General features: G+C 38.8%; 1 long non-coding RNA gene across 1 annotated transcript; it reads left to right on the forward strand.

The window, feature by feature from the left end:
• The first annotated feature begins 4085 nt into the window (after window positions 1–4085).
• LOC140158219 (uncharacterized) lies at window positions 4086–24832 on the forward strand. The gene is made up of 4 exons (XR_011859729.1): window positions 4086–4199; window positions 5279–5370; window positions 11032–11172; window positions 23996–24832. It is a non-coding gene; the product is annotated as an uncharacterized lncRNA (long non-coding RNA).
• The last annotated feature ends 1996 nt before the right edge of the window (window positions 24833–26828 follow it).

Raw genomic sequence — 26828 nt, forward strand, 5'->3', positions numbered from 1 at the left:
CAAGCCTTGAAAAATCCATAACCTTAAGGGAACAACTTAAAGTTCGATGAAGCCCTATATGACCTAAACGAAAGTCCTTTCGTTAGGGAGGGAGGGGGTCAAAATGTCCGATTACGTTTGTAAAGAAGTAGTTAAAACATCGGTCAAAGTTGATCTTTTTTTAAGGATTTAATATATAGGGTAGCTGCAGGTAATATGGGACAGCAGGTAATATGGGACACCTGTTTTCATTTTAACAAAAAGTAGCTTAGAGAAGGTAAACACTTTAAGTTGATTTGTTAAGTGTTTAGAGACATCAATTGTGCTTCTAGAAATGCAGTTTTGGAGTCTGTGTATCAAACTCTTGGAAATCAATGCCAAAAAGAGTGAAATTGCCCTAAAAATTATGTCGTTTTTTTGGCCTGATATAAAATCAATGACGTCACATTTTATGATTGTGTATCCAAAAACTCTGGTACTGAGGGGGCATTTGTCATTTTTTATGATCTTTAGGTGATGGGTTAAGCTTATCAGCAGGTAAAATTCCACTGACAAGTGGCACTTTCCTTTTATAAATGATTATTTTCTCTGATTTTCAACTGAATGGGTGTAGGTAATATGGGACACATAGGAAATTGTGTGCATTGTCAATGCGAAAAGCAAAACTATTTAGAAAATTGAATTTTCTTGTAGAAATTTGCATTTAACATTCAAAATCATGTAACAAAAATGTTTTTAGAACAAGAGTGATTTTCTGAACTTTTTGATTTTCACCATAGAGATAACACAGTGTCCCATATTACCTGCACATGCAGGTAATATGGGACACTTGACGATGACGTCATTTTGACGTCATAGCGTCCAAACAAACATAAAAACAAGGTAACATTGCCTGTTTTATTAATCTTAAAGGACAGGTTGTTCATCATAACAATCTCTTGTGGGCATATCTTCTTTAGTTTTTATGCAAATAAGCTAAACGTCCTTAATGGTCCCATATTCCCTGCAGGTACCCTAGGCCTAATTGTAAAATTTTAGTATTTTCTGAAGTACGATATTGACATTTTACAGTGGTTGCTTCAAAATGATTTCAAATAAATAGGCTAGTGGGTGCAGTTCTTGCAACCTGCAACTTGTAAGTTCATTTTGTAAAGCAGCTGTACCACACTTTTTTGTTTGAAAATCCAGCAAGAATCTTTTATGAAGAAAAATATTTCAAAATAAAATAGAATTATTGTTTCTTAAGGGATGGGGTATGAACGTTTGGACAGTACCGGTATTTATTGTGGGACATTAGAGCCCATCAGACATATCGAATTGCATTCTGAATACGAAGAATGTCTTTATGATATCAAATAATTTATATTTTTTGAAATTCGCAATACCTAATACACATTTTATGGCAAATGATTAAAAATTGATATTTTTGATATTTAGGCCTAACAGTACTCGAAGTAAACTTTATAAATCTGATGATTTATACTTAAAGTATATGTAGGTGGGATGAAAAGCCGACGATCAATTGAAAATGTTGACCTTTCGTATTGAAGATATGGATTTTTGTCCCAAAACACCAAAAAAAAATTAGGTCTTTTGGGGAAAAAATCCATATCCAAAATTTTCAATTTATCGTCGCCTTTTCCTCCCAGCTTTTAAGAATATATCGTTAGATTTATAAAATTTACTTCAAGAACTGTTATATATCAAAATGTGAAAAATATCAAATTTTAATAATTTGTCATAAAATTTGTATTTTATCGTGAATTTAAAAATGAAAATTATTTGATATCAGAAAGACATTCTCCGTATTCAGAATGGAATTCGATATGTCTGATGTGCTCTCATGTCCCACAAAAAATACTATCGAAACGCTCAAAACGCTAATTCCAGATCCTTTAAACGTGATCAATATCCTAGCAATGTCGCAATGTCGCACCCCTCCACAACCCCATCGACCATAGCAACGGCCCCATGTCCAATGAATACGGGTTGGAATTTTCGATATTTGGCACTTATACGTTAGAGGGGAGAGGGGTTAGCCTTCTAACGAAAGGACTTTCGTTTATAGGGCTTCATCGAACTTTTGGGCTGTTCCCTATAACATACCACCGTGATGCACATGGGTTCTGTCAGCCTACTTATGTTATAACCATCAATTTGAATCTCATTATCACTAATATTATTATGTAGCATTGTAGTAATGTGCTATCTACTTACTGCCAGTGATAACATCGTAGTAATGGCTTTTAATTATAAGCGAAGTCGAATGAAAACTAAATTGTCAATTGGGAGAAAGTTTTTTGGCCAGGTGTAAAAATGGATGTAAAACACGATGTCTATAATAGAACATGACCCGCCACAAAATGTTGATGTCTCCCATGCTTGTTTTTGAGTGCAATGACAATGGACTACTGCTGAGAGTATTGTATAGTAATGTGCTATCTACTGCTGATAACATTGTAGTAGTGCTATCTACTGCTGATAGCATTGAAGTCATGTGTTTTACTGCTAATAACACATTGTAAATGTGCTATTTACTGCTGATAGTACTGTAGTAGGCCCCCTAATGTGCTATCTACTGCATGCTGAAAACATTGTAGTAATGTGCTATCTACTGCTGATAACATTGTAGTAATGTGCTATCTACTGCTGATAGCATTGTAGTAATGTGTTATCTACTTATATAGTGTTGATAGCATTGTAGTAATGTGCTATCTATACTGTTGATAACATTGTAGTAATGTGCTATCTACCCGGGCTATCTACTGCTGATAACATTGTAGTAATGTGCTATCTATTGCTGATAACATTGTAGTAATGTTTATTTTATATAACCCGGCATTTCAACGTTTTCTGTATACTGATATTAACGAGTCATTTCGTCATAAAACTTGGTCCCATTTGTAAAAGGTAATAATTAAATTTATCATTTGTATGCTTCATAGAACCACCAGAAATTAGTACTATGTGCTTATTCTTGCATGGTATTTAGGCCAACACGTTTTATAATTATGATTAATGATTGAACCAAATAATAAGTACGTCTATATAAATTGCAATTTCGCTTGAAAAAATTACCCATCTTAAGGGATCTGGAATGAGCGTTTTGATCGTTTCGACAGTATTTTTTGTGGGACATGAGAACACATCAGACATATCGAATTGCATTCTGAATACGAAGAATGTCTTTCTGATATCAAATAATTTTCATTTTTTTTGAAATTCACGATATAATACAAATTTTATGACAAATTATTAAAATTTGATATTTTCACATTTTAGATAGGCCAATATAACAGTCCTCGAAGTAAATTTTATAAATCTAATGATATATTCTTAAAGTGTATGTAGCTGGGAGGAAAAGCCGACGATCAATTGAAAATTTGGACCTTTCATATTGAAGATGTGGATTTTTTTTCCCCAAAAGACCTAATTTTTTGTGTGTTTTTGGGAAAAAAATCCATATCTTCAATACGAAAGGTCAAAATTTTCAATTGATCGTCGGCTTTTCATCCCACCTACATACACTTTAAGTATGGATCATCAGATTTATAAAGTTTACTTCGAGTACTGTTAAATATCAAAAATATCAATTTTTAATCATTTGCCATAAAATGTGTATTACATTGCGAATTTCAAAACATCAAAATTATTTGATATCAGAAGGACATTCTTCGTATTCAGAATGCAATTCGATATGTCTGATGTGCTCTAAATGCCCCACAATAAATACTGTCCAAACGTTCATACCCCACCCCTTAAGAGCACCATCAACCAGATAGTTCATGATCATGATGATTCAACTCAATTCAGTCACTTTCACAAAGACACAAAAGTGGTCCAAGCTGTTTACGAAATTACCTTGATGACCAAGAAAAATCTAATAAATAAATAAGTGACATGTTTGCCTAGTAGTAGGCCTACTATTTTCTAAATAATATTGTATACGTTTTTTTGTTACAACATGTCAGTTGTTCTGTCAAAGGAGTTTGTTTATCACACTTACACTTATACGCTTCTGTGGTTTTTGATTGCATCACATGACTGAAATTCTATTCGGTTTTCGCGCCGTGGCGATCCGGGCATTTTATTCCAGCCTAGCCGTTCGTCATGTAATCACGTAGTACCATACCACTGATAACTCATTGGTGTATCAAACGGAAGAAGTTCATGGATAATTAACCGATTGGACATCGAAAATGATTAAGCCAAAGTGCGAGGTAAGCCTTATAAATATTCTTCTGATCATAAGTTAGTCTATATCATTTGGACGTTTAAATGAGCTTGTTCTTAACAGATAGGTTAATACCCAATGAAAATGATTTTGTCCGCAGGTCTCAATGACTGGGACTAATTATAAACTTGGTCATTACTGTCAATCCGTCTTGAAATGGAGGGGAGGGGGGGGTTAAGGAGGCAGAGACAAAAATATTAAGATGTCATTTCGTATTCACCAGGCCATGCGATTTTACACGAAATAAAGGTAAAATAGCGAGTTTACCAGGCCAATTTTCAAGTTTACATTATTTGAGGGGGCGAATTATAGCAAGAGTTGAGATTCTCTTGGGGTGAATGGTTAAGCATAGAGATTGAGTTAGCAAACCAACTCATTTACGAGGTTCATCTTGAATAAATGGGCAAATATTAAACGCATCGTTTATCGGATGATATTTTTGTTATCGACAGAAGAAGCCCGAGTATCGGCCGTTTGTTTCTATGGCAGCCAAACATCATGAACTGGTTGTATAGCATTCAAACATTTGACCCACATATTTATAGGCCTATGACCATTAAAACAGGAGAAATTTATAGTCCAATATTTTAGAATTTTAGAATTTAAGCCATTTCGAATAAATCAAGAAGTATTCAATTTTTGTTTGCAATTTTAGCGTCCTTTTATGACACTAATTCAGTAGATATCTATGAAAAGTAGGCTACTGTCAGTGTGTTGTAATTTCTTTCTGTTAACCAGAACGTAAATTCAAATAACGATAGTAGCTAAACGAATTAGGCCTAATCTGCAAGAATTTCTTTGGTCATAAACATATTATGTGGTTACAGGTTTTAGTAGCCTATAATATAAAAAGTGCAACTTTTTTTTTTAGAAAAGTGGGGATACCCCCGAAAGAGTAAATCGGGATAGAAGGAAAGGGTAAAGCAGCCAGTTTCCCAGCAACCTCCCACACCCTGGCTTTAACGCCACTGGCAGTCTCTCCAAAAACACTGAAAATGCTTAATATATTCAATAACTGCAGAGCTGAAACTAAATCTTTTTTCTTTTTTTTTTCAATTTGTACAGTTTTCATCGCTTGCATCAGACCAGGGATCGGAACACATGTCTTAAAGATTGCATTCGCAGTTGCAGAAAGCGAAATATAAGGAGAATTATAGGTAGGCTATTAATTCATCTTCATTATTACCATCATGGTCTGAATCAAAACATGGTCATTGTCGCTGTCATCATCGTCCAAATGATATACCGTAAAACCCCGTCTACAAGCACATAGAGTGCTTATGATTAAAGCTAAATCAATCCAGGCGCCATTATTGAATTTGAGCAAATAGATTACAGATCCAAGCATATACAAACAAGTATTATTCTAAGACCAATCTATTGTATTGGCATATTTACGGATGCATCGTATTAATTTAGCTTTCATCAAAAACACGAGGTTTTACGGTATATCGCAACCAAATTAAAGGACATTTTTTGAGAATTTCAAAAATATTTTAAGCAATGGATGCATCTTGACATGGAAAAAAGATGTACCGGTATCTTCTATGGAACAGGGTCAGTATGAAGGCTATTCTGAATATTATCGGGTTTGGTGTGCAAAATACAACACTCCCAGTAAAACTGTACTATCTGCAAGCATTACATATTGATTAAATTATTTGAACCATAAAGCAATCTAATCATTTTCAGAAAGATCTGTCATGATTTCCATATTATAGATGTGGGCAACCTTTTAATCAAAATTAGTTTCTTTTCAGACCATTTCCGACGTACCAAATCATCTGAACAACTAAAAATCACATTTTAATCAAATAACTTTGATTTTGAAGCCAATATAAGCCAAAATTTTTAAGGGGGTACTACACCCCTACCCAGTGGCGGATTTAAGCTGTCAGCAAGTCAGCAGTTGCTGACAAGGCCCCCCTGCTATTTTGGCCAAAGGGCCCCTGCATTTTTTTTTTTTTTTTTTGCTTTAATTGTTTTCTGCAAGGTTCAGTGGTGCGGTGGCGAGAACAGCAACGAAAAGACCATTACTTTAATGCCCGCATTTATATGATTCTTGGATTGCTTCTCCTTCTCCTCCATCCACATTTTCAAGTCTCGCAGCCCTCAAACTAAAACAGTTATCAAGCCCGGTATGTAGCACACCTAGGGCCCTCGTTTTGGCCCCAGCAAGAGATCAAAGGTCAAGGGCCCCATGGGCCCAAATTTAATATTTGGGAATACAGTTTCTATAGAATCAGGACTCCGAGTTCACACAGTATACATTCTCAAAAAGTCAAAATACAAGTAGTTCACCTAGTATGGACCCCGAATGTTAGATATAAGCGTATCATTAAAGCTGGTTATAACTACAAAGGTCTTTCCTCTTAGATATATATGAATTTTACCAACTTTGGCCCAGATATCCAAGATCACAAATTTGATAAACCCTTGATTTGGGTATAGAATAGTGTAAAATGTCAAATTTTCGCGCGCTTCGAGCAAAATTACCCAAATGTACATCATCTTTTGCTTCAAATAGTATGAAATGGAATCGCGCACTGTGCGCACATAATTTTCATATAACATTGGGCCGAACTGGTCAAATGTCTGTCTTGCCACCTTCCAAACAAAAGGTTCAGACACGCTCCTGATTTCAACCCTTTGCTATTGGGCCCCTATGATATTTTGCTGACAGGGCTCTTTTCCTTAAATCCGCCTCTGCCCCTACCAAAATTTGTGCATCATACTGCAGTTACTGTCCGTTTTCCTATGCACAATACACAGTGCTCTCACCATTGACGCGTGACCTTTACAAATGATGTATGTTGGAAGAATGGACACTTGCCTAGTTAACATCACTGTGTGAAAAATAACCAGCCATTTTGTTATTTATTCTCCAAAACTTCTAGCAAATATATTTCTCTAACATGACCTAAAATTACAGCCAGGTTAGATGTTCAGAAATGGTCGCACTTTTGTAAAATATGAGTGAGGGCAAGGCATAGCTAGCCAACTCCCCGTGTTAATTGAATGGAGATTTGACCGAAAATATTGGTATCGGACCGCTCACTTCTAAAGGATGCCACAAAAAAACCGGTAAAAGCTACATTTAAACTATTCTAAATAGGTTCTAGAAAATATAGTTTTGTAACATGTCCTAAATTTTAGCTAATTTAGATGTTTGGAGAGGGTCGCACTTTTGTGTTTTAGGAAGGATATGTAAACGACAGATAACACCAAAAATATGAAGAAATTATTTCCAAACCGTGTTAAGTCAACAATCATTATGTTGCTCATTTTGAAGACTGCTGGTTAACAAAAAGCAGGTCTTTGTCTCATTTCGTGAACAATGATACACATACCATTGTTTCCTTTCGTTTCCTTTATAATCGGTTACCCAACTGAAGCTATGATACCAGCTTTATTGCGATGTCGCACATTGAAAACAGACACTTGTGCACAACCAGAGAAGATCTGATTTAATCAGTTGAGCTGCTTCAATGAGTGTTATCTTGGTTTAATAGCTTTTAATGGGGTTTAAGTCCTGCAAAGGTCGAGATGAATTCTACTGTAGACATGACTGCATCATGTTTTTCTTAAAAATTATAGCGCTTTGAGGACAAGTATAAGATATGTTTATTATAGGGGCAAGGACTACAGCTACTGCACTGTAAATTTTATTTCAGCACGGACAACAGTTGTGGGGTTACAGTCAAAAATGAGGGAAAACCAATATCTAATAAATAACTACTTGCTTTGAGTTTACAAATTTTCAGTACAGTAGTTGTAATCCTTGCCCCTATAATATACATATCTTACTTTTTACCAATGTGCTATAATTTTTGAGAAAAATGCAAAAATAGGCATAAAATTGGCCAGGGGTGTAGTACCCCTTAAGAGTATATATAATCATGGGTGATTTCAACTTCCTGGCACGTAACATAACAGATGTGATAATGGAGGTAGAAGGGTTACAGAAATATGTCACTGTTAACTTTTTCAATTGAAACATCTAGCTCAATACATTATTGATAAACATTTCTTGTCAAATAAAATACATTTTTACGCCAAAACAAAAGCGTAAAAATGGGCATTTTTGGTTTTAAAAAAATGATAAAAAAATCATGAAAAGTACATTTTAAGCCATATTTTGCCTGAATATGGTGCAACATTTTTGGACACAGATTTAAAATATTCCTATACCTCTATTATTCAGATCAAAAATTAAGGTTGAAGTAAATAGGACTGGTGGATTTTGCAAGAGGGGTTGTCATTGTCCCATACAGGCACTGACAAGTGCTACACATTACCTACTATGTCCCGGTAGTATGTGAAACATCTTAACTTGCACTGTTTAAGATCATTTATCGAAACAAAGATTTGACACCATTTTCATCAAGATCGGAGCGAGTTTAAAATTTTGACCCGTAAGAGATCAACGCTTGACCTGTGACCTTTTGGTAACAACTCAAGAACGGTACATCCTAGATAGGTAAAAACTTTATATTTTCTGAATCCCTAGAGGAATACATTAATGTTTTCGACACAATTTGATGAACTTTGAAATTTGACCCCATGTAAAGTTTAATGACCTCTCCCCAGACTGGTAGGCCTAATGGTGCCTTGGCACCACCATCTCAAAATTTAATCACAATACTGATACATTGAAACGTATATTAAATTTTATCGATTTGCAATTGATTGGGGTATTTTTATATTCATTTTGTTGCCGAAAAGGTCTAAAATCGCGAAAAGAAAAGAAGCGTTTTCACATTTTGAAAATTTCACGTGTGTTTAAATTCAATTGGTGGTGTGCACCCATAAAGCACACAGGCTGTCTTTTATTCTTCTGCGCATGCACACTTTGGTGATAATAAACTAAATTCACGAGTTTTTGAATTTGTTGTGCCAGCTTTGTATTAAACATGTTAAATGCATGCTGATGATTGGGTAAGACGCAGTAAAATCATGCCATACTAATAAATGTTAGCAATCCACCATCCATAAATTTGATGAAGCTTATCAATTATCATTCATTTCAATTTCTGTATAGGCAAAGTGAAAGTCAACGTCATGGTCAAAGGCTGCCGGCTGATTATTTAATACTATTACACTAGCTGTAGCTGTTGAATTTTGAACCATTTGCCAAATATTATTTTATAGCAACAACTGTCAAAGTTTCATGGTCATTTTAAGCAAAACTTGTGAGGTAAAATATGAGTATAATATGAAAGAAAACTCACTCACTTAGCCGCGTTAACTAGACTTGCTTGGCTTGGTGGGGGGGGGAAGGTTGGAGGTCTTCGAAAAAATTTACGGGGATGTGCCACGCAGACTTTCAATGCTGACTTTCTCTATACCTACATTTTGCTGATTTTGCCACCCATCAGTATACCAATTTTCTACTAAAACCCCAAATTTGCCCTAATTGGGTGCTTTTAGGGGCACTTTTGCCCAAATGCGTCCAATTGGGCGCATGAATTGGTCTCCACTGAAAGCCCACCCATTGATATACAAAATTGCTGAAAAGGTACTCTAAAACCGTGGCACATTCCTGTATACCTTCAACTAGGAGAACCTCTGGGCGCTTGCCAGTCTCATGTACGCCGTATGTACAGACTGGCTTATTTTGTGCGACTCAAACTCAATGGGATTTATCCACTTAACGTTTTGTGCAGCTTAAACAATGTTTTTTGCAATTCAGTCAATTTATATGAAATTGGTACTCACATATCTGATCTCCAAATCATAAAAATGCGACTTTTTTGATGACTGAAACAGCAGCCCATAATACCGCAAAAACTTTCCGTATTTTACCGGAACTTAGTAGGGTTGCACAAATGGCGCATTGATTTAGTGGTGTGCTCCCTTCAAGGGTAACTGATGTTCATAAAATCAAATTTTGTTATATTTTTCTTGAAATATAAAATGTTTTGAGTAAAACACTTGAGTGCTCTGTGACATTCACATCAAGAGAAATGTCCTTTCAAAGTTACATGGTCAATTCCAAAAATGTGCAAATTTTCAACATTTTGACCATTTATAATATGCTTATTTCCCTAGATTTGCATTAAATACCCATTCTCAACGAGAGTTTTTGACCGCTTATCTCCCATAGCAACGGGTAAAGAAAATGGTTGGGAAAACGATGATGATTCGTTCATTATCTGTACTGCATATTTTATATGATTATGATTGTGCAACTTTTTTGAAAATTTTGCAGATTTTAAAATGTCGTTGGATGGATGTCATTCAGCTATTGAATAGAAAGAAACATTGAGTCTATTTTTGCTGGAAAGCACCCTAAATACCCATGCCAGTACTGACTAACATACATTTATAATCAGCGCATTTTGTTTGTAGAAGAAGAGGCATGGTTGCCAGAAGAAAGAAAGAAACAATTGTCGAAAGGCAAAACAAGCCAACTTTGTCGTAGGCTTGTAAGAAAGAAAGAATTGGCGAAGACGGAACAAGCCGACTTTTGTTGCCGGCTTGTAAAAAAGGCCACCTCCTTTTTTCTAGGTATCATAGTGTATGTAAATATGCCATAATATGGACCACATCGCGTTTTGCACCATTTAAAAAAGCCCGCCTCCTTCCTTATTTGTCAAAAACCTGGGCGCTAAACATATATATTTTTAATTCGGCCGAATAGAGTTTATGAACAAACCGGAAAACATTGCCAAAAATGATGAAGTGGTCATAACAAATAGAAGTTCAAATTAATAGGTCATTTTAAAATAAAATAAGACCCAATTGACCTTGGTTAAAGGAAGGATTTAATAGGTTTGAAGTTATATAATCAATTGATAATTTTGATATTTTTACAGACGTACTTGGACACAGACATTATGGACTCTTGAATCAGACGTCATGAAGTGGCATGCAACTAGGTCACAATCCAGGAATATCTTAGATGAATAGGTGCACAGATATTGCAGTACCCCTCACATGGGATGATTAAATAGATGGTAAGTCAGTGTCTCAAATCATCTGTAATAAAATAGGCCCTACATACAGGTATATGAGAAATGATCACAATTCTCAAGCATGTCGCTCCTCAAATTCTATGACCGTCTGAGTATGAGTACTGTGCATTTTTGGCATGACCTTGCTTTTAAAACATTATGTGACTAAAAAGAAGAATGTTTGAAAAGGGTGATCCAAGTAAACAAAGTTCAGGAGAGATGGGGGCTCACGTGATATTGTCAGGGGTATAGCCAGAAAAAAATTTTTTTTTGGGGGGGGGCAAATTTGGAAATAGTAGTGGACCTATTTTCCCCAAAAGTAGACCTTTATACCCAAAATTTGGGACTTTTTTGACCAAGAAAGCATACAGAACCTAAATTGTTTGTTTGCTACTCTTGCCAATGGGCAAATTTGGTCCTTTTTTTTTTTTTTATAAGCTCATAACTGCAACGTGTTGCGTGTCTTCTCTTTTGGGTTTCTGAAAGACATTACAGGAATATTTGGAAGCTCTGCCTGACAAAATGAGTGAAATGAGAGTATAAATTATTCAGGAAAATCATAGAATTTATGTATGAGTGATATTAAACCAACACACCACCTTCATATTGCCTACTGTTTCCCAGTTACTTTACCAAACAGTCATGCAACTTATATGAGCACTCCCTTGGGGATTTTTATCATCTCTTAAATCAAACTGTATTATTTTGCTAACATAACCCTAACATGTAAAAATCTTACAAGGAAAAGCCGAACTTTGGGAACAAAGAACTGATTTTTTGGGCAAAATAGGGCTTGATGAACTGAAATTTTAAGATTTTTGTGGGGTCTGTGAACTAAAATTGGGCCAAATTATAGGCTTTGGAGCTAAAATTGGGCCAAATTATAGGCTTTTTAGCAAAAACATTTTTTCTCCAAATTTGAGCTCAATGAACTGGAGCATGATGCAAATGTGGATCTTAAGGAACTGTCGGAGAGCCTGAAAAGGGACCCTTGACCTCCGCACATACTGCACCACCTTAACATGTGAGTGAGCCCCGGGGAAAACCACTGCGCATGCATGCATTCCATGTGATGCCATTGCGCAATCACCCTAAGTCATTTATGGGCACCAAGTCGCTGGCTGGTCAAGTGGGTGATCGTGTCCGTGGCACCCGAGGGGTCCCGGGGTCAATGCCCGGGGGTGCCAAGTGAAATAAATCTTTCTTCATCCTCTCTCCTTTTTCGTTCATTCTCTGCCTTCCAACAGCAAAAAAGCATGTTCCTAGTTAGGGTTTAAAAACAAATACTAACACATGTATGGAAATTGTTGTATAGTGTGCCAGGGCCCGCCGCAGAAAAGTTTTAGAAAGTGGAGGGGGGTGCAGAAAATAATAAAGTGTGGGGGGATCCTCAGAAGTAAGAAATGAAAACCTAATTGAAGTGATTTAGTGGTCCATTTTGGCACTATTAGTGTGTAAAATTTTAGTTTGAAAAAGCTGAAAAATTTGTGAAATGAACGTTCATGAAGTCTTTCGTGGACAAGTTTTCCCTATTATTTATTGTAGGCCTATAAATTGTGTTAAACATAATTTGGCAAAAGTCAAAAGCAGAAGTGAGAATGGCCACTTGTTTATCTACTACTATGGTGTGGTGTCTGAGTTTCCTCATTCAGAATTAGGAAAATTGTGCAAAATGGAGACCTAATTGAAGTGATTTGGTGGACCATTTAGTGTGTAAAATTTTGAATTTGAAAAAGCCGAAAATTTGTGACATGAGCAGTTTAAGAAGCCATTCGTGGACAAGTTTTCCCTAATATTTTAGGCCTATAATATGGAAGGTGGAAAATTTTGCAAAAATGTCCAATTGAAGACATTTGGTGCATCATTTTCACACTATTTAAATCATTGCTTAAACAGAAAAGGGCCCAAACTCAATCTGACACCTGAGACTCGCAATTACTACATCATGCATGGATCGATGTTGTTGGCATGGAGTCCGTCTGAATACCCCTGCATTAGTCCGCTGGCCTTGTATCAACCGGTCTTACCATAAATTTCATTTGACTGATTAGTCAATTATTTACATTGATTAAAAAATGATCTGAGCATGTTTTAAACAGAGTAGGGCAAAGTACAATAACCAATATGCATTTTGTTTGAAGCAAATCAGACATACAGGTTTCAAAACATACCAATTTTTATTTTTTTTTTTCTTTTTTTTATTAATTAGTTTATTTTATGAGATAATATGACTGAAAAGGCTCATTAAATATATGTAATTTTTGCCTATATTTTCAGGTGGGGAGTGGCATGATCATTAGGCGGAGGCCCGGTGTTTAATGTTAGCTTTGGCCAATGCTCTCTTGAGACACTTTGATGCATGCCTGTAATTGACTGCTGACAGGCAAAGCATGTAGAGTATGAACAATTAATTCTAGACCCTGGACCCTGCCCAGGTTCCTGCACCTTGACATGAAACACGTGGCACACAGATTAAGTTTCAAAATGTGGTGTCACCGATCCCCACCGATCAAACTGCAGTGTGCAACAACACTGTGTGTGTATGTGCAATATGATATCTGTGATCAAACCAGGCAAGCTAGCTCCAAGGTTTTATGATGCACAACAGATGACCCCAAATTTCCTCCGATGGAATATTCCTATAACGCATGATTTGTTTACCCACAGAGATGTACCTATACACGAGATACATCTACTGTGAATAAAATTCTGTGAACTTGAAAGAATCTTGAAACTTCATTATTCTATAATTTATAGGTTCTGCAGTAGGCCTATATCAAATGCGATAAGCCTTAATAATAGTGTATTTTTTTGTTTTCTGTTTTTTAAAAAGGCACGAGGTAGCTTTAAATAATTATTAATTACTTTTTTTTTTACTTTTAAGCGTATCAAATGTATTATTATATTGCAATTATGGTTGATTTCATACATTGATAATAATGCAGAGGGATTCTTTGTTTGTTCAGCATCATAGTTAATTTAGGATGATTTATATGAGTAGCAAATTAATGTAATTAAAATGTCATTTAATAGAGAAAATGTCAAATAAATATCAAATAGGCCTAATTAAATATTTTGCAATTCTCAATTTTGGATGCGGCAGTAAACTCAAAACCAATATTGTGAAGGGCCTTAAGATTTTGTTCTAAAATCCGAGACCACGCCTTTCATTTGCTCCAGGCCTATGCAACCATTGCAACTTTGCCGGTGCTAAGTGTCGTGTTCATGTCCCTTCATGGTAATAGAAAGGGAAGCAAGAAAGGGATGCGGACTTAACCGATAGTTATACCTGTACAGCAAAGGGACCAACTTGATGAATTGAACAATATGTCACCATATTATAAAGGGGAGCGGGTTTGTGCTAGACCTATTATAGCTTAACTATGAACTAGATTTTCCATTTTAAAATTTAACCGTGTCAGTTTAATTTGATGCAGGCCTATGTGCCTTTACATTTCCCTGTATGTTAATACCATAATAAATTTGGACTTAACATACAAAGGGGAGCTTAGATCGAGAAAGGAATGAGACTTTAAATTTGTGTCTTTGTATAGGTGTAGTGAAAATTAAGGTACAAACTGCAGTTAACAGAAAGTGGTGCGAGAAAGGGTGCGAGCTGTCGATTTATATACATCATCATGATCATGACCAAACTAGAATTCGGATTTCATGGTAAAATCCGCGACCACACCCGCTCATTTGCTCCATTTGCCGGTGCTAAGTGTCGATTCATGTCCCTTCATATCATGGTAATAGAAAGGAGGGCAACAAAGGGATGCGGACTTACCCGATAGCTGTAGTTGTACAGAAAAGGGACCAATGAATTTAAGAGAAAGGGGTGCGAGCTATCGTATTTATGAACATCATGACCGAACTAGAATTCCGCGGTAAAATCCGAGACCACACCCTTTCATTTGCTCCAGGCCTGTGCAACCATTGCAACTTTTCCGGTGCTATGTGTCGTATTCATGTCCCTTCATGGAAATATATAGAAAGGGGCGAGAAAGGGATGCGGACTTACCCGATAGTTGTAGCTGTACAGAAAAGGGACTCCTTGATGAATTGAACAAGATGTCACCAGAACCATATTAGAAAGGGGAGCGGGTTTGTGCTAGACCTACCATAGCTTAACTATGAACTAGATTTTCCATGTTAAAATTTAACCGTGTCAGTTTTATTTGATGCAGGCCTATTTGCCTTACATTTCCTGCAGCATATTAATACCATATTAGAAAGGATATGGACTTAATAATAATACAAAGCGGAGCGAGAAATGGATGCGACTTTAAATTTGTGTCTTTGTAGCTGTTGTGAAAATTAATGTACAGAAGAAACTGCAGTTCACAGAAAGTGGCGCGAGAAAGGGGTGCGAGCTATCGTATTTATGAACATCATAACCGAACTAGAATTCCGCGGTAAAATCCGAGACCACATCCTTTCATTTGCTCCAGGCCTATGCAGCCATTGCAACTTTTCCGGTGCTAAGTTGCGTATTCATGTCCCTTCATGGTAATAGAAAGGGGAGCGAGAAAGGGATGCGATTCGCTACTTGCACGTTCCGCCATTATGCACTATGTGCGGGAGAGCCTCGAACTGGCAGCATACATGAAAGGAAGAATTATGTAACCTTACACAGAACGTTATGACTAGTTCAATTCCCATTCATGTATGCTGCCAGTTCGAGGCTCTCCCCGCATAATAATGGCGAACCGTAAGTAGCTTAATAGTTGTAGCTGTACAGAAAAGGAACTCCTTAATGAATTGAACAAGATGTCACCAGAACCATTTAAGAAAGGGGAGCGGGTTCGCTAGCCCTATCATAGCTTAACTATGAACTAGATTTTCCATGTTAAAATTTAACCGTGTCAGTTTAATTTGATGTAGGCCTATAATGCCTTTCATTTCCATGTATGTTAATATCATAATAGAAAAGATATGGACTTAATATACAAAGGGGAGCGAGAAAGGGATGCGACTTTAAATTTGTGTCTTTGTAGCTGTAGTGAAAATTAATGTACAGAAGAAACTGCAGTTAACAGAAAGTGGTGCGAGAAAGGGTGCGAGCTATCGATTTATAAACATCATGACCGAACTAGAATTCTGCGGTAAAATCCGAGACCACGCCCTTTCATTTGCTCCAGGCCTATGCAACCATTGCCGGTGCTAAGTGTCGTATTCATGTCCAATAGAAAGGGGAGCGAGAAAGGGATGCGATAGTTGTAGCTGTACAGAAAAGGGAATCCTAAATGAATTGAACATGATGTCACCAGAACCATTTAAGAAAGGGGAGCGGGTTCGCGCTAGCCCTATCATAGCTTAACTATGAACTAGATTTTCCATGTTAAAATTTAACCGTGTCAGTTTAATTTGATGTAGGCCTATAATGCCTTTCATTTCCATGTATGTTAATATCATAATAGAAAGGATATGGACTTAATAGGGCCTATACAAAGGGGAGCGAAAAGGGGATGCGATTTAAAATTTGTTTCTTTGTAGCTGTAAAGAAAAAGTCACCCATAATTTGTACTGAAAAACTGCAGCTTAGTAACAGAAAGTGGTGCGAGAAAGGGTGCGAGCTATAACATAACATCTATCATGTCTATGAACATCATGACCGATCTAAAAAAATTCACTTTTTATTGCATAAAATCCGCTGCTAAGTCGTATTCAAGACCGCTTTACCCTTTGTATTACAGTTGCAGGAACATATAGGGGAGCAACTTATCCGCTTAGAGCTCTAAGTATGAACAAGATTCATGGTAATAGATATATACAAATGGGGAAGCGAGAAAGGGATGCGGGCTTTATTTAAGCCAGTTAACATACTTGTAGCTGTACAGAATGGGCACCAATGAATTGAACAAGTTATTATTACAACAATACCAGAAAGGGGAGCGGGATCGTATAGTCCTATCATAGTTAGAGCATCTAACTATGAACCTATCTTAAAGGATTTGTCTTAATAAATATATACAAATGGATGGAAGCGAGAAAGGGATGCGAGAATTTGTAGTCTTTTGTAGTGAAAATTGATGGCCAGAAGAAACTGCTTAAAAAGTCCGAAAGGGGTCGCTAGCTATCGTATTTATAAACATCATGACCGAACTAGAAGTCCGGCGGCAAAATCCGAGACCACATCCTTTCATTTGCTCCAGGCCTATGCAGCCATTGCAACTTTTTCCCGTGCTAAGTTGCGATTCATGTCCCTTCATGGTAATAGAAAGGGGAGCGAGAAAGGATCACGATAGTTGTAGCTGTACAGAAAAGGACTCCTTAATGAATTGAACAAGATGTCACCAGAACCATTTAAGAAAGGGGAGCGGGTTCGCTAGCCCTATCATAGCTTAACTATGAACTAGATTTTCCATGTTAAAATTTAACCGTGTCAGTTTAATTTGATGTAGGCCTATAATGCCTTTCATTTCCATGTATGTTAATATCATAATAGAAAAGATATGGACTTAATATACAAAGGAGCGAGAAATGGATGCGACTTTTAAATTTATGTCTTTGTAGCTGTAGTGAAAATTAATCAATGTACAGAAGAAACTGCAGTTCACAGAAAGTGGTGCGAGAAAGGGCGTGCGAGCTATCGATTTATGAACATCATAACCGAACTAGAATTCATGCGGTAAAATTCGAGACCACACCCGTTCATTTGCTCCCGGCCTATGCAACCATCAACTTTTCCGGTTACCTTCATTGTAAAAGAGTGAGCGAGAAAGGATGCGATACAACAAGGCGAGAAAGGGGAGGCGGGGATCGTGCTAGCCCTATCATAGCTAAAGCATTTAACTACGAACTAAGTTTATATGTTAAAATTTTAACCTTGTCAGTTTAATTTGATGTAGGCCTTAAAGTCTTTCATTTTCCTGTATGTTAATATCATAATAGAAAGGATGCGAACTTAATATATATACAAAAGGGAGCGAGAAAGGGAAGTGCGACTTTTAAATTTGTGTCTTTGTAGCTGTAGTGAACATTAATGTACAGAAGAAACTGCAGTTTACAGAAAGTGTTTTCGAGAAAGGGTGCGAGCTATCGTGATTTATAAACATCATGACCGAACTAGAATTTCAGCGGTAAAATCCGAGACCACACCCTTTCATTTGCTCCAGTCCTATGCAAACATTGCAACTTTTCCGGTGCTAAGTGTCATATTCATGTTCCTTCATGGTAATAGAAAGGGGAGCGAGAAAGGGATGAGATAGTTGTAGCTGTACAGAAATGGGACTCCTTAATGAATTGAACAAGATGTCACCAGAACTATTTAAGAAAGGGGAGCGGGTTCGCACTAGCCCTATCATAGCTTAACTATGAACTAGATTTTCCATGTTAAAATTTAACCGTGTCAGTTTAATTTGATGTAGGCCTATAATGCCTTACATTTCCATGTATGTTAATATCATAATAGAAAAGATATGGACTTAATATACAAAGGGGAGCGAGAAATGGATGCGACTTTAAATTTATGTCTTTGTAGCTGTAGTGAAAATTAATTAATGTACAGAAGAAACTGCAGTTCACAGAAAGTGGTGCGAGAAAGGGTGCGAGCTATCGTATTTATGAACATCATAACCAACTAGAATTCAGCGGTAAAATTCGAGACCACACCCGCTTCATTTGCTCCCTGCCTATGCAACCATGGCAACTTTTCCGGTGCCTTCATTGTAAAAGGTGAGCGAGAAGGGATGCGATACAACAAGACGAGAAAGGGGAGCGGATCGTATAGCTCTATCATAGCTAAAGCATCTAACTACTTAACTATAATTTATATGTTAAAATTTTAACCTTGTCAGTTTAATTTGATGTAGGCCTTAAAGTCTTTCATGGGGCGCGAGCTATCGTATTTATGAACATCATAACCGAACTAGAATTCCGCTGTAAAATTCGAGACCACACCTGCTCATTTGCTCCTTCGGCCTATGCAACCATGGCAACTTTTCCGGTGCCTTCATTGTAAAAGGTGAGCGAGAAAGGGATGCGATAGAACAAGACGAGAAAGGGGAGCGGATCGTGCATAGCCCTATCATAGCTTAAGCATCTCACTTCTAACTATGATTTATATGTTAAAATTTTAACCTTGTCAGTTTAATTTGATGTAGGCCTTAAAGTCTTTTCATTTTCCTGTATGTTAATATCATAATAGAAATGATGCGAACTTAATATATATACAAAGGGGTGCGACTTTAAATTTGTGTCTTTGTAGCTGTAGTGAACATTAATGTACAGAAGAAACTGCAGTTTACAGAAAGTGTCTCGAGACAGGGGAGCGACCTATCGTATTTATAAACATCATGACCGAACTAGAATTTCGCGGTAAAATCCGAGACCACACCCTTTCATTTGCTCCAGTCCTATGCAAACATTGCAACTTTTCCGGTGCTAAGTGTCATATTCATGTTCCTTCATGGTAATAGAAAGGGGAGCGAGAAAGGGATGAGATAGTTGTAGCTGTACAGAAATGAGACTCCTTAATGAATAGAACAAGATGTCACCAGAACCATTTAAGAAAGGGGAGCGGGTTCAAGATTAGCCCTATCATAGCTTAACTATGAACTAGATTTTCCATGTTAAAATTTAACCGTGTCAGTTTAATTTGATGTAGGCCTATAATGCGCATTTCCATGTATGTTAATATCATAATAGAAAAGATATGGACTTAATATACAAAGGGGAGCGAGAAATGGATGCGACTTTAAATTTATGTCTTTGTAGCTGTAGTGAAAATTAATTAATGTACAGAAGAAACTGCAGTTCACAGAAAGTGGTGCGAGAAAGGGGTGCGAGCTATCGTATTTATGAACATCATAACCGAACTAGAATTCCGAGGTAAAATTTGAGACCACACCCTTTCTCGCTCCCAGCCTATGCAACCATGGCAACTTTTTCCGGTGCCTTCATTGTAAAAGGTGAGCGAGAAAGGATGCGATAGAACAAGACGAGAAGGGGAGCGGGATCGTGCTAGCCCTATCATAGCTAAAGCATCTAACTACGAACTATAATTTATATGTTAAAATTTTAACCTTGTCAGTTTAATTTGATGTAGGCCTTAAAGTCTTTCAAGGGTGCGAGCTATCGTATTTATGAACATCATAACCCGAACTAGAATTCCGCTGTAAAATTCGAGACCACACCCGTTCATTTGCTCCTGCCTATGCAACCATGGCAACTTTTCCGTGCCTTCATTGTAAAAAGGTGAGCGAGAAAGGGATGCGATAGAACAAGACGAGAAAGGGGTGCGCTTAAGCATCTAACTTAAGACTTTAAATTTGTGTCTTTGTAGCTGTAGTGAACATTAATGTACAGAAGAAACTGCAGTTTACAGAAAGTGTTTCGAGGCAAGGAGTGCGAGCTATCGTATTTATAAACATCATGACCGAACTAGAATTTCAAGGTAAAATCCGAGACCACACCCTTTCCTTTGCTCCAGTCCTATGCAAACATTGCAACTTTTCCGGTGCTAAGTGTCATATTCATGTTCCTTCATGGTAATAGAAAGGGGAGCGAGAAAGGGACTCCTTAATGAATTGAACAAGATGTCACCAGAACCATTTAAGAAAGGGAGCGGTTCGTGACTAGCCCTATCATAGCTTAACTATGAACTAGATTTTCCATGTTAAATTTTAACCGTGTTAGCTTAATTTGATGTAGGCCTATAATGCCTTTCATTTCCATGTATGTTAATATCATAATAGAAAGGATAGGGACTTAATATACAAAGGGGGGCTTAAAAGGGGATGCGAATTTAAATGTGTGTCTTTGTAGCTGCTAAAGAAAAAAGTCACCCATAATTTGTAATGTACTGAAAAACAGAAAGTGGTGCGAGAAAGAGGTGCGAGCTATAGTATCGTGATTCATGAACATCTCGACCGATCTAGAAATTCGCAGATTAAAACCCGCCAGACCGCACTCCTTTTATTTGTTGCAGGCCTCATATACATGATATACAACTTATCCGTGTCATTATTCATGGTATAGAAAGTGGAGAGAGAAACGGTGCAGACTTAGTGCGATAGTTGAAGCTGTAACAATGAATTGAACATCAGTTATTACAACAATACGATAAAGGGGAGCGGGATCGTGCTAGCCAGAGCATCTATGAACTATAATTTCCATGTTAAAATTTAACCGTGTCAGTGCAGTTAATTTGATGTAGGCCTATGTCTTTCATTTTCCTGTATGTTAATACCATAATAGAAAGGATGTGGACTTAATATACAAAGGGGAGCGAGAAAGGGATGATTTTAAATTTGTGTCTTGTAGCTGTAGTGAAAATTAATGTACAGAAGTGGATATGATGACGATCGAAAATTTGAATTACCGCATGCGCTTTAATGCAAATTTTATAAGAACCCTAAAAATATCCACTTCAAACACTAATGTTATATACTTTCCAAATTGTGGAGGTTCTTAACTCTCTACTAGGTTTTTTTTTGTTGAAATATTGAACTTACCTTTCTACAAGAGTCTGGGTATAGAACCGGGAAGTTTAAAATGCAGAGCAGGGTTTTTGGAAACTTAGGCCTAAACATGACCGAAAAGTGAAATCGCTTTGACAGAGATTTTCATTTCTTATTAATTTATCATGATAAAGTGAGCATGGTGAGATCAGTTTAAAATCCAAACCCAGCTACACGTTAGTACAATAATTTGTGAAGTAGGCCAACTCGACCAAAATCGATAAAATAAGCAAACGATTTTACCTAGTAAATTTCAATGAAACTCAGTTCGGAGAAAAGGGGCCGTCTATACTTTTGGCCCAAATAGAGTTTCCATAAAAACTCCTTCATTGCAGCTTGAAGTTCTGCAATTTTTGGAGCTCCGCTGAATGAGAAATTATTCAAACATAGGCCTATTATAGGACATTGTAAATAAAGGTAATTTCTTGAATGTAAAAAACAAAAATATCTAGCACGGGTCACAATTTCACAAATTTCAAAAATCATTGCTTACCATTTAAATTAAATAACCCGATTTCATAAGCACCATTGCCACTTGTATTTGTTCTCTAATTTCTTATTTAAATAAGTTTAATCTAGTCTCACTTTATAAATTCAGAAAAATTATAATTATGTTAAGGCTGTATTTCACTAGTTACGCAGGTTTGAAGAAATGATGAAGCTGCATGTGTGATAAGATGTGTATTCTTCCTGGATAAAGTCACAATCGTGATAATACTGGAGGAATTTGAGAAGATTTATGAAGTTTCAAGTTGAATTTCATTCACTCATGGATAAGTTGTAACCCTGTATCACGGTATAGCCATATCTTTGTGGGTAAACCAAGCATGTTCTTGTGGTGAATATTCCATCGTGAGCGGTCATCTGCTGTGCAAGCGCAAAACCTTGGCCCTTTCATGTGGCTTGATCATCAGATCACACATTGCACAGCAAGTAAATTCTGGACCTTTGCTTGTGTGCTTTGATCACAGATATCATATTGCACAGCACCATGCATGGCATGCATGGTTGTGCACACTGCAGTTTGATGAGGAAAACCATATGGTGAAACTTAATCTGTGTGCCACAGGTTTCATGTCACGGATACCGACAGAACAGGGTCAGACTCTATTAGCACACACTCTCAGCCCGGGAAAGCTGGGTAGGCCAAAGCTAGACATTAAACACGGGCGCCTCGGCCTAATGGGTCGGGAGAGAGAGCCGGGTAAACCACTGGCCGTATGGCATTTTCCATTAGTTAGAAAAAGGATAATTTGGTGGGGTTCATTATCGAATTCTCGGCATGTTTTAGCTTGTATTTATTTAATAATATAGGCCTATATTTTGTTTGGCAGATATTTAAGCTTTTTTAAAATTTCAAAATAATCCTATTCTAATTAAGCACGTGCTTGGATGATGGAAATTTATTTGTAATTGGGAGAATATATAGCGCCCACCACCTGTATATTTTGTTTCAAAATCAATGCATAAATGTCTAGGAACTTTTTGCACACTTTTGCCTTTGAAATCTGGGTCAATGTGGATTTTAATATAAATTCTAAATGTATTATATAGTGGAAGCCGTTCTCTCAATTTGCATATATTTGCATAATTATTGAGATAATTTTGGTAATGAATGCTAATTAATTATGAAAATTAGGTGGCTAGCTAATTAATTATGCAATGAAATTTATCTGGAAGTCATCAGAAAGTTAATATTCCAATATGTCATATGAATGGCAGCATGTTATGAAGGTTTTCGTATTATTTTGTAGCAAAATGGCAAGATAAAAATTACATATTAATGAGCACTCATTAATTATTATTGATAAAAACAATAAGCAATACAAAGGAATTTAAAAATGTTTTGTATGTTCTTGCTCTATTCAATTATTAGTCTGTTTAAGCATAAATAGGGCAATTCCAAATGCCTCAAATACCACCTTAAAGCGTAGAAAAGTAACATAAAGAAAAATCACTCATTTAATACCAGCGCATATGGCACTAATGCGAGCCACTCATTCGAACGCGAGTTGTGTCGGCTCTTTTGATATGTCACGAATGCTGGCACGCCACATACGTACTGTGTTATGCACATCATGTATGCGTTAGACTAAAATTTCCATCGTAATAATAAAACGACAGTTCCTGCGGTTTATTCAAAATCTCAAATTTCAACAATACAGCACCAGTGTCTTAGCTAGCCACCTGTCACCCTGTTATTTAAACCCATTTATTGCGGAATGATGCATAATTCATAATGAAATGCATTGCACAGAACTATCTTTACAGTATCTCATATCTCTAGTTATATTGAATACAGTTTATTGATTTTCGTACAACTTTCTTGCCTTCTAATGTTGATTTTCTTTGTATCATTACAGATCATCATCACTTTCAGTGGAAGCAGTATTTGGAGCATGATGATCAGGACAATGAAAGTTAAGTGCAAAATGATTTATACAGGCTGTGTAATAAGTATGTTGCCCCTGGGGGTGTAAAACTTTCAAATGGTTTGCACATGCCAAAACTTGTGGTTCCCAATTTGCAAACTTCCTCCAGGGCTCATGATTATTGCACAGCCCCTTATCACTTAGCCATGTAGTGGTTCAACAGGCTCTCCAATTCTCAGAAAGTCGGGTACACACACTTGTAGAAAAGTGGCATTTCAGAAAGCTCAGGCCATGTTAAATAAATAGTTTGACTAAAAGCTCTAAATAAATCAAAGTGATTTCATACATGTGCCACAGTGGAACAGGAAAATATCGACAGCACCTGTTTCATGATAATTGTCAAATATGATTATAAAGGTATGATGCCGCTAAGGCCCGCTATAGTGGAACAGGTAAAACAAAGTGTTTCTTATACATGTATTATGTTTTTATTTACCCAACTCCAGTTCACGGAGGAATATTCCGACTCCTTTGTTTTTGCAGAGCTGAGAAAGTGTTTTGTTACTCTTGGCTTTCCCTGCCAGATGCTCTATATATAAGGCTAGGTCCCTCCAGGCTCCCCTCACGACCACTCAAGGGTGGAGCTGCTGGGTGTAGGTTAAGACTAGGTCCCTCCAGGCTCCCCTCCCGACCACTCAAGGGTGGAGCCGGTGGGGTAGGTTAAGACTAGGTCCCTCCAGGCTCCCCTCCTGACCACTTTCAAGGGTGGAGCCGATGGGCGTAGGTTAAGACTAGGTCCCTCCAGGCTCCCCTCCCGAGCACTCTCAAGGGTGGAGCCGATGGGTGTAGGTTAAGACTAGGTCCCTCCAGGCTCCCTCCCGACCACTTTCAAGGGTGGAGCCGATGGGTGTAGGTTAAGACTAGGTCCCTCCAGGCTCCCCTCCCGACCACTTTCAAGGGTGGAGCCGGTGGGCGTGAGTTAAGACTAGGTCCCTCCAGGCTCCCCTCCCGACCACTTTCAAGGGTGGAGCCGATGGGTGTAGGTTAAGACTAGGTCCCTCCAGGCTCCCCTCCCGACCACTTTCAAGGGTGGAGCCCCGAGCACTTTCAAGGGTGGAGCCGATGGGTGTAGGTTAAGACTAGGTCCCTCCAGGCTCCCCTCCCGACCACTTTCAAGGGTGGAGCCGATGGGCGTAGGTTAAGACTAGGTCCTTCCAGGCTCCCCTCCCGACCACTCTCAAGGGTGGAGCCGATGGGTGTAGGTTAAGACTAGGTCCCTCCAGGCTCCCCTCCCGACCACTCTCAAGGGTGGAGCCGATGGGTGTAGGTTAAGACTAGGTCCCTCCAGGCTCCCCTCCCGACCACTTTCAAGGGTGGAGCCGATGGGTGTAGGTTAAGACTAGGTCCCTCCAGGCTCCCCTCCCGACCACTTTCAAGGGTGGAGCCGATGGGTGTAGGTTAAGACTAGGTCCTCCAGGCTCCCTCCCGACCACTTTCAAGGGTGGAGCCGGTGGGCGTAAGTTAAGACTAGGTCCCTCCAGGCTCCCCTCCCGACCACTTTCAAGGGTGGAGCCGATGGGTGTAGGTTAAGACTAGGTCCCTCCAGGCTCCCCTCCCGACCACTTTCAAGGGTGGAGCCGGTGGGCGTAAGTTAAGACTAGGTCCCTCCAGGCTCCCTCCCGACCACTTTCAAGGGTGGAGCCGATGGGTGTAGGTTAAGACTAGGTCCCTCCAGGCTCCCTCCCGACCACTTTCAAGGGTGGAGCCGATGGGTGTAGGTTAAGACTAGGTCCCTCCAGGCTCCCTCCCGACCACTTTCAAGGGTGGAGCCGATGGGCGTAAGTTAAGACTAGGTCCCTCCAGGCTCCCCTCCCGACCACTTTCAAGGGTGGAGCCGATGGGTGTAGGTTAAGACTAGGTCCCTCCAGGCTCCCCTCCCGACCACTTTCAAGGGTGGAGCCGATGGGCGTAGGTTAAGACTAGGTCCCTCCAGGCTCCCCTCCCGACCACTTTCAAGGGTGGAGCCGATGGGTGTAGGTTAAGACACCCAGGCTCCCCTCCCGACCACTTTCAAGGGTGGAGCCGGTGGGCGTAAGTTAAGACTAGGTCCCTCCAGGCTCCGCTCCCGACCACTTTCAAGGGTGGAGCCGATGGGTGTAGGTTAAGACTAGGTCCCTCCAGGCTCCCCTCCCGACCACTTTCAAGGGTGGAGCCGATGGGTGTAGGTTAAGACTAGGTCCCTCCAGGCTCCCCTCTCGACCACTTTCAAGGGTGGAGCCGGTGGGCGTAGGTTAAGACTAGGTCCCTCCAGGCTCGCCTCCCGACCACTTTCAAGGGTGGAGCCGATGGGTGTAGGTTAAGACTAGGTCCCTCCAGGCTCCCCTCCCGACCACTTTCAAGGGTGGAGCCGGTGGGCGTAAGTTAAGACTAGGTCCCTCCAGGCTCCCCTCCCGACCACTCTCAAGGGTGGAGCCAATGGGTGTAGGTTAAGGCTAGGTCCCTCCAGGCTCCCCTCCCGACCACTCAAGGGTGGAGCTGTTGGGCGTAAGTTAAGACTAGGTCCCTCCAGGCTCCCCTCCCGACCACTTTCAAGGGTGGAGCCGATGGGTGTAGGTTAAGACTAGGTCCCTCCAGGCTCCCCTCCCGACCACTTTCAAGGGTGGAGCCGGTGGGCGTAGGTTAAGACTAGGTCCCTCCAGGCTCCCCTCCCGACCACTCTCAAGGGTGGAGCCAATGGGTGTAGGTTAAGGCTAGGTCCCTCCAGGCTCCCCTCCCGACCACTCAAGGGTGGAGCTGTTGGGCGTAAGTTAAGACTAGGTCCCTC

Source organism: Amphiura filiformis, chromosome 8, assembly GCF_039555335.1.
Source record: "Amphiura filiformis chromosome 8, Afil_fr2py, whole genome shotgun sequence".
Taxonomy (NCBI): Eukaryota; Metazoa; Echinodermata; class Ophiuroidea; order Amphilepidida; family Amphiuridae; genus Amphiura; species Amphiura filiformis.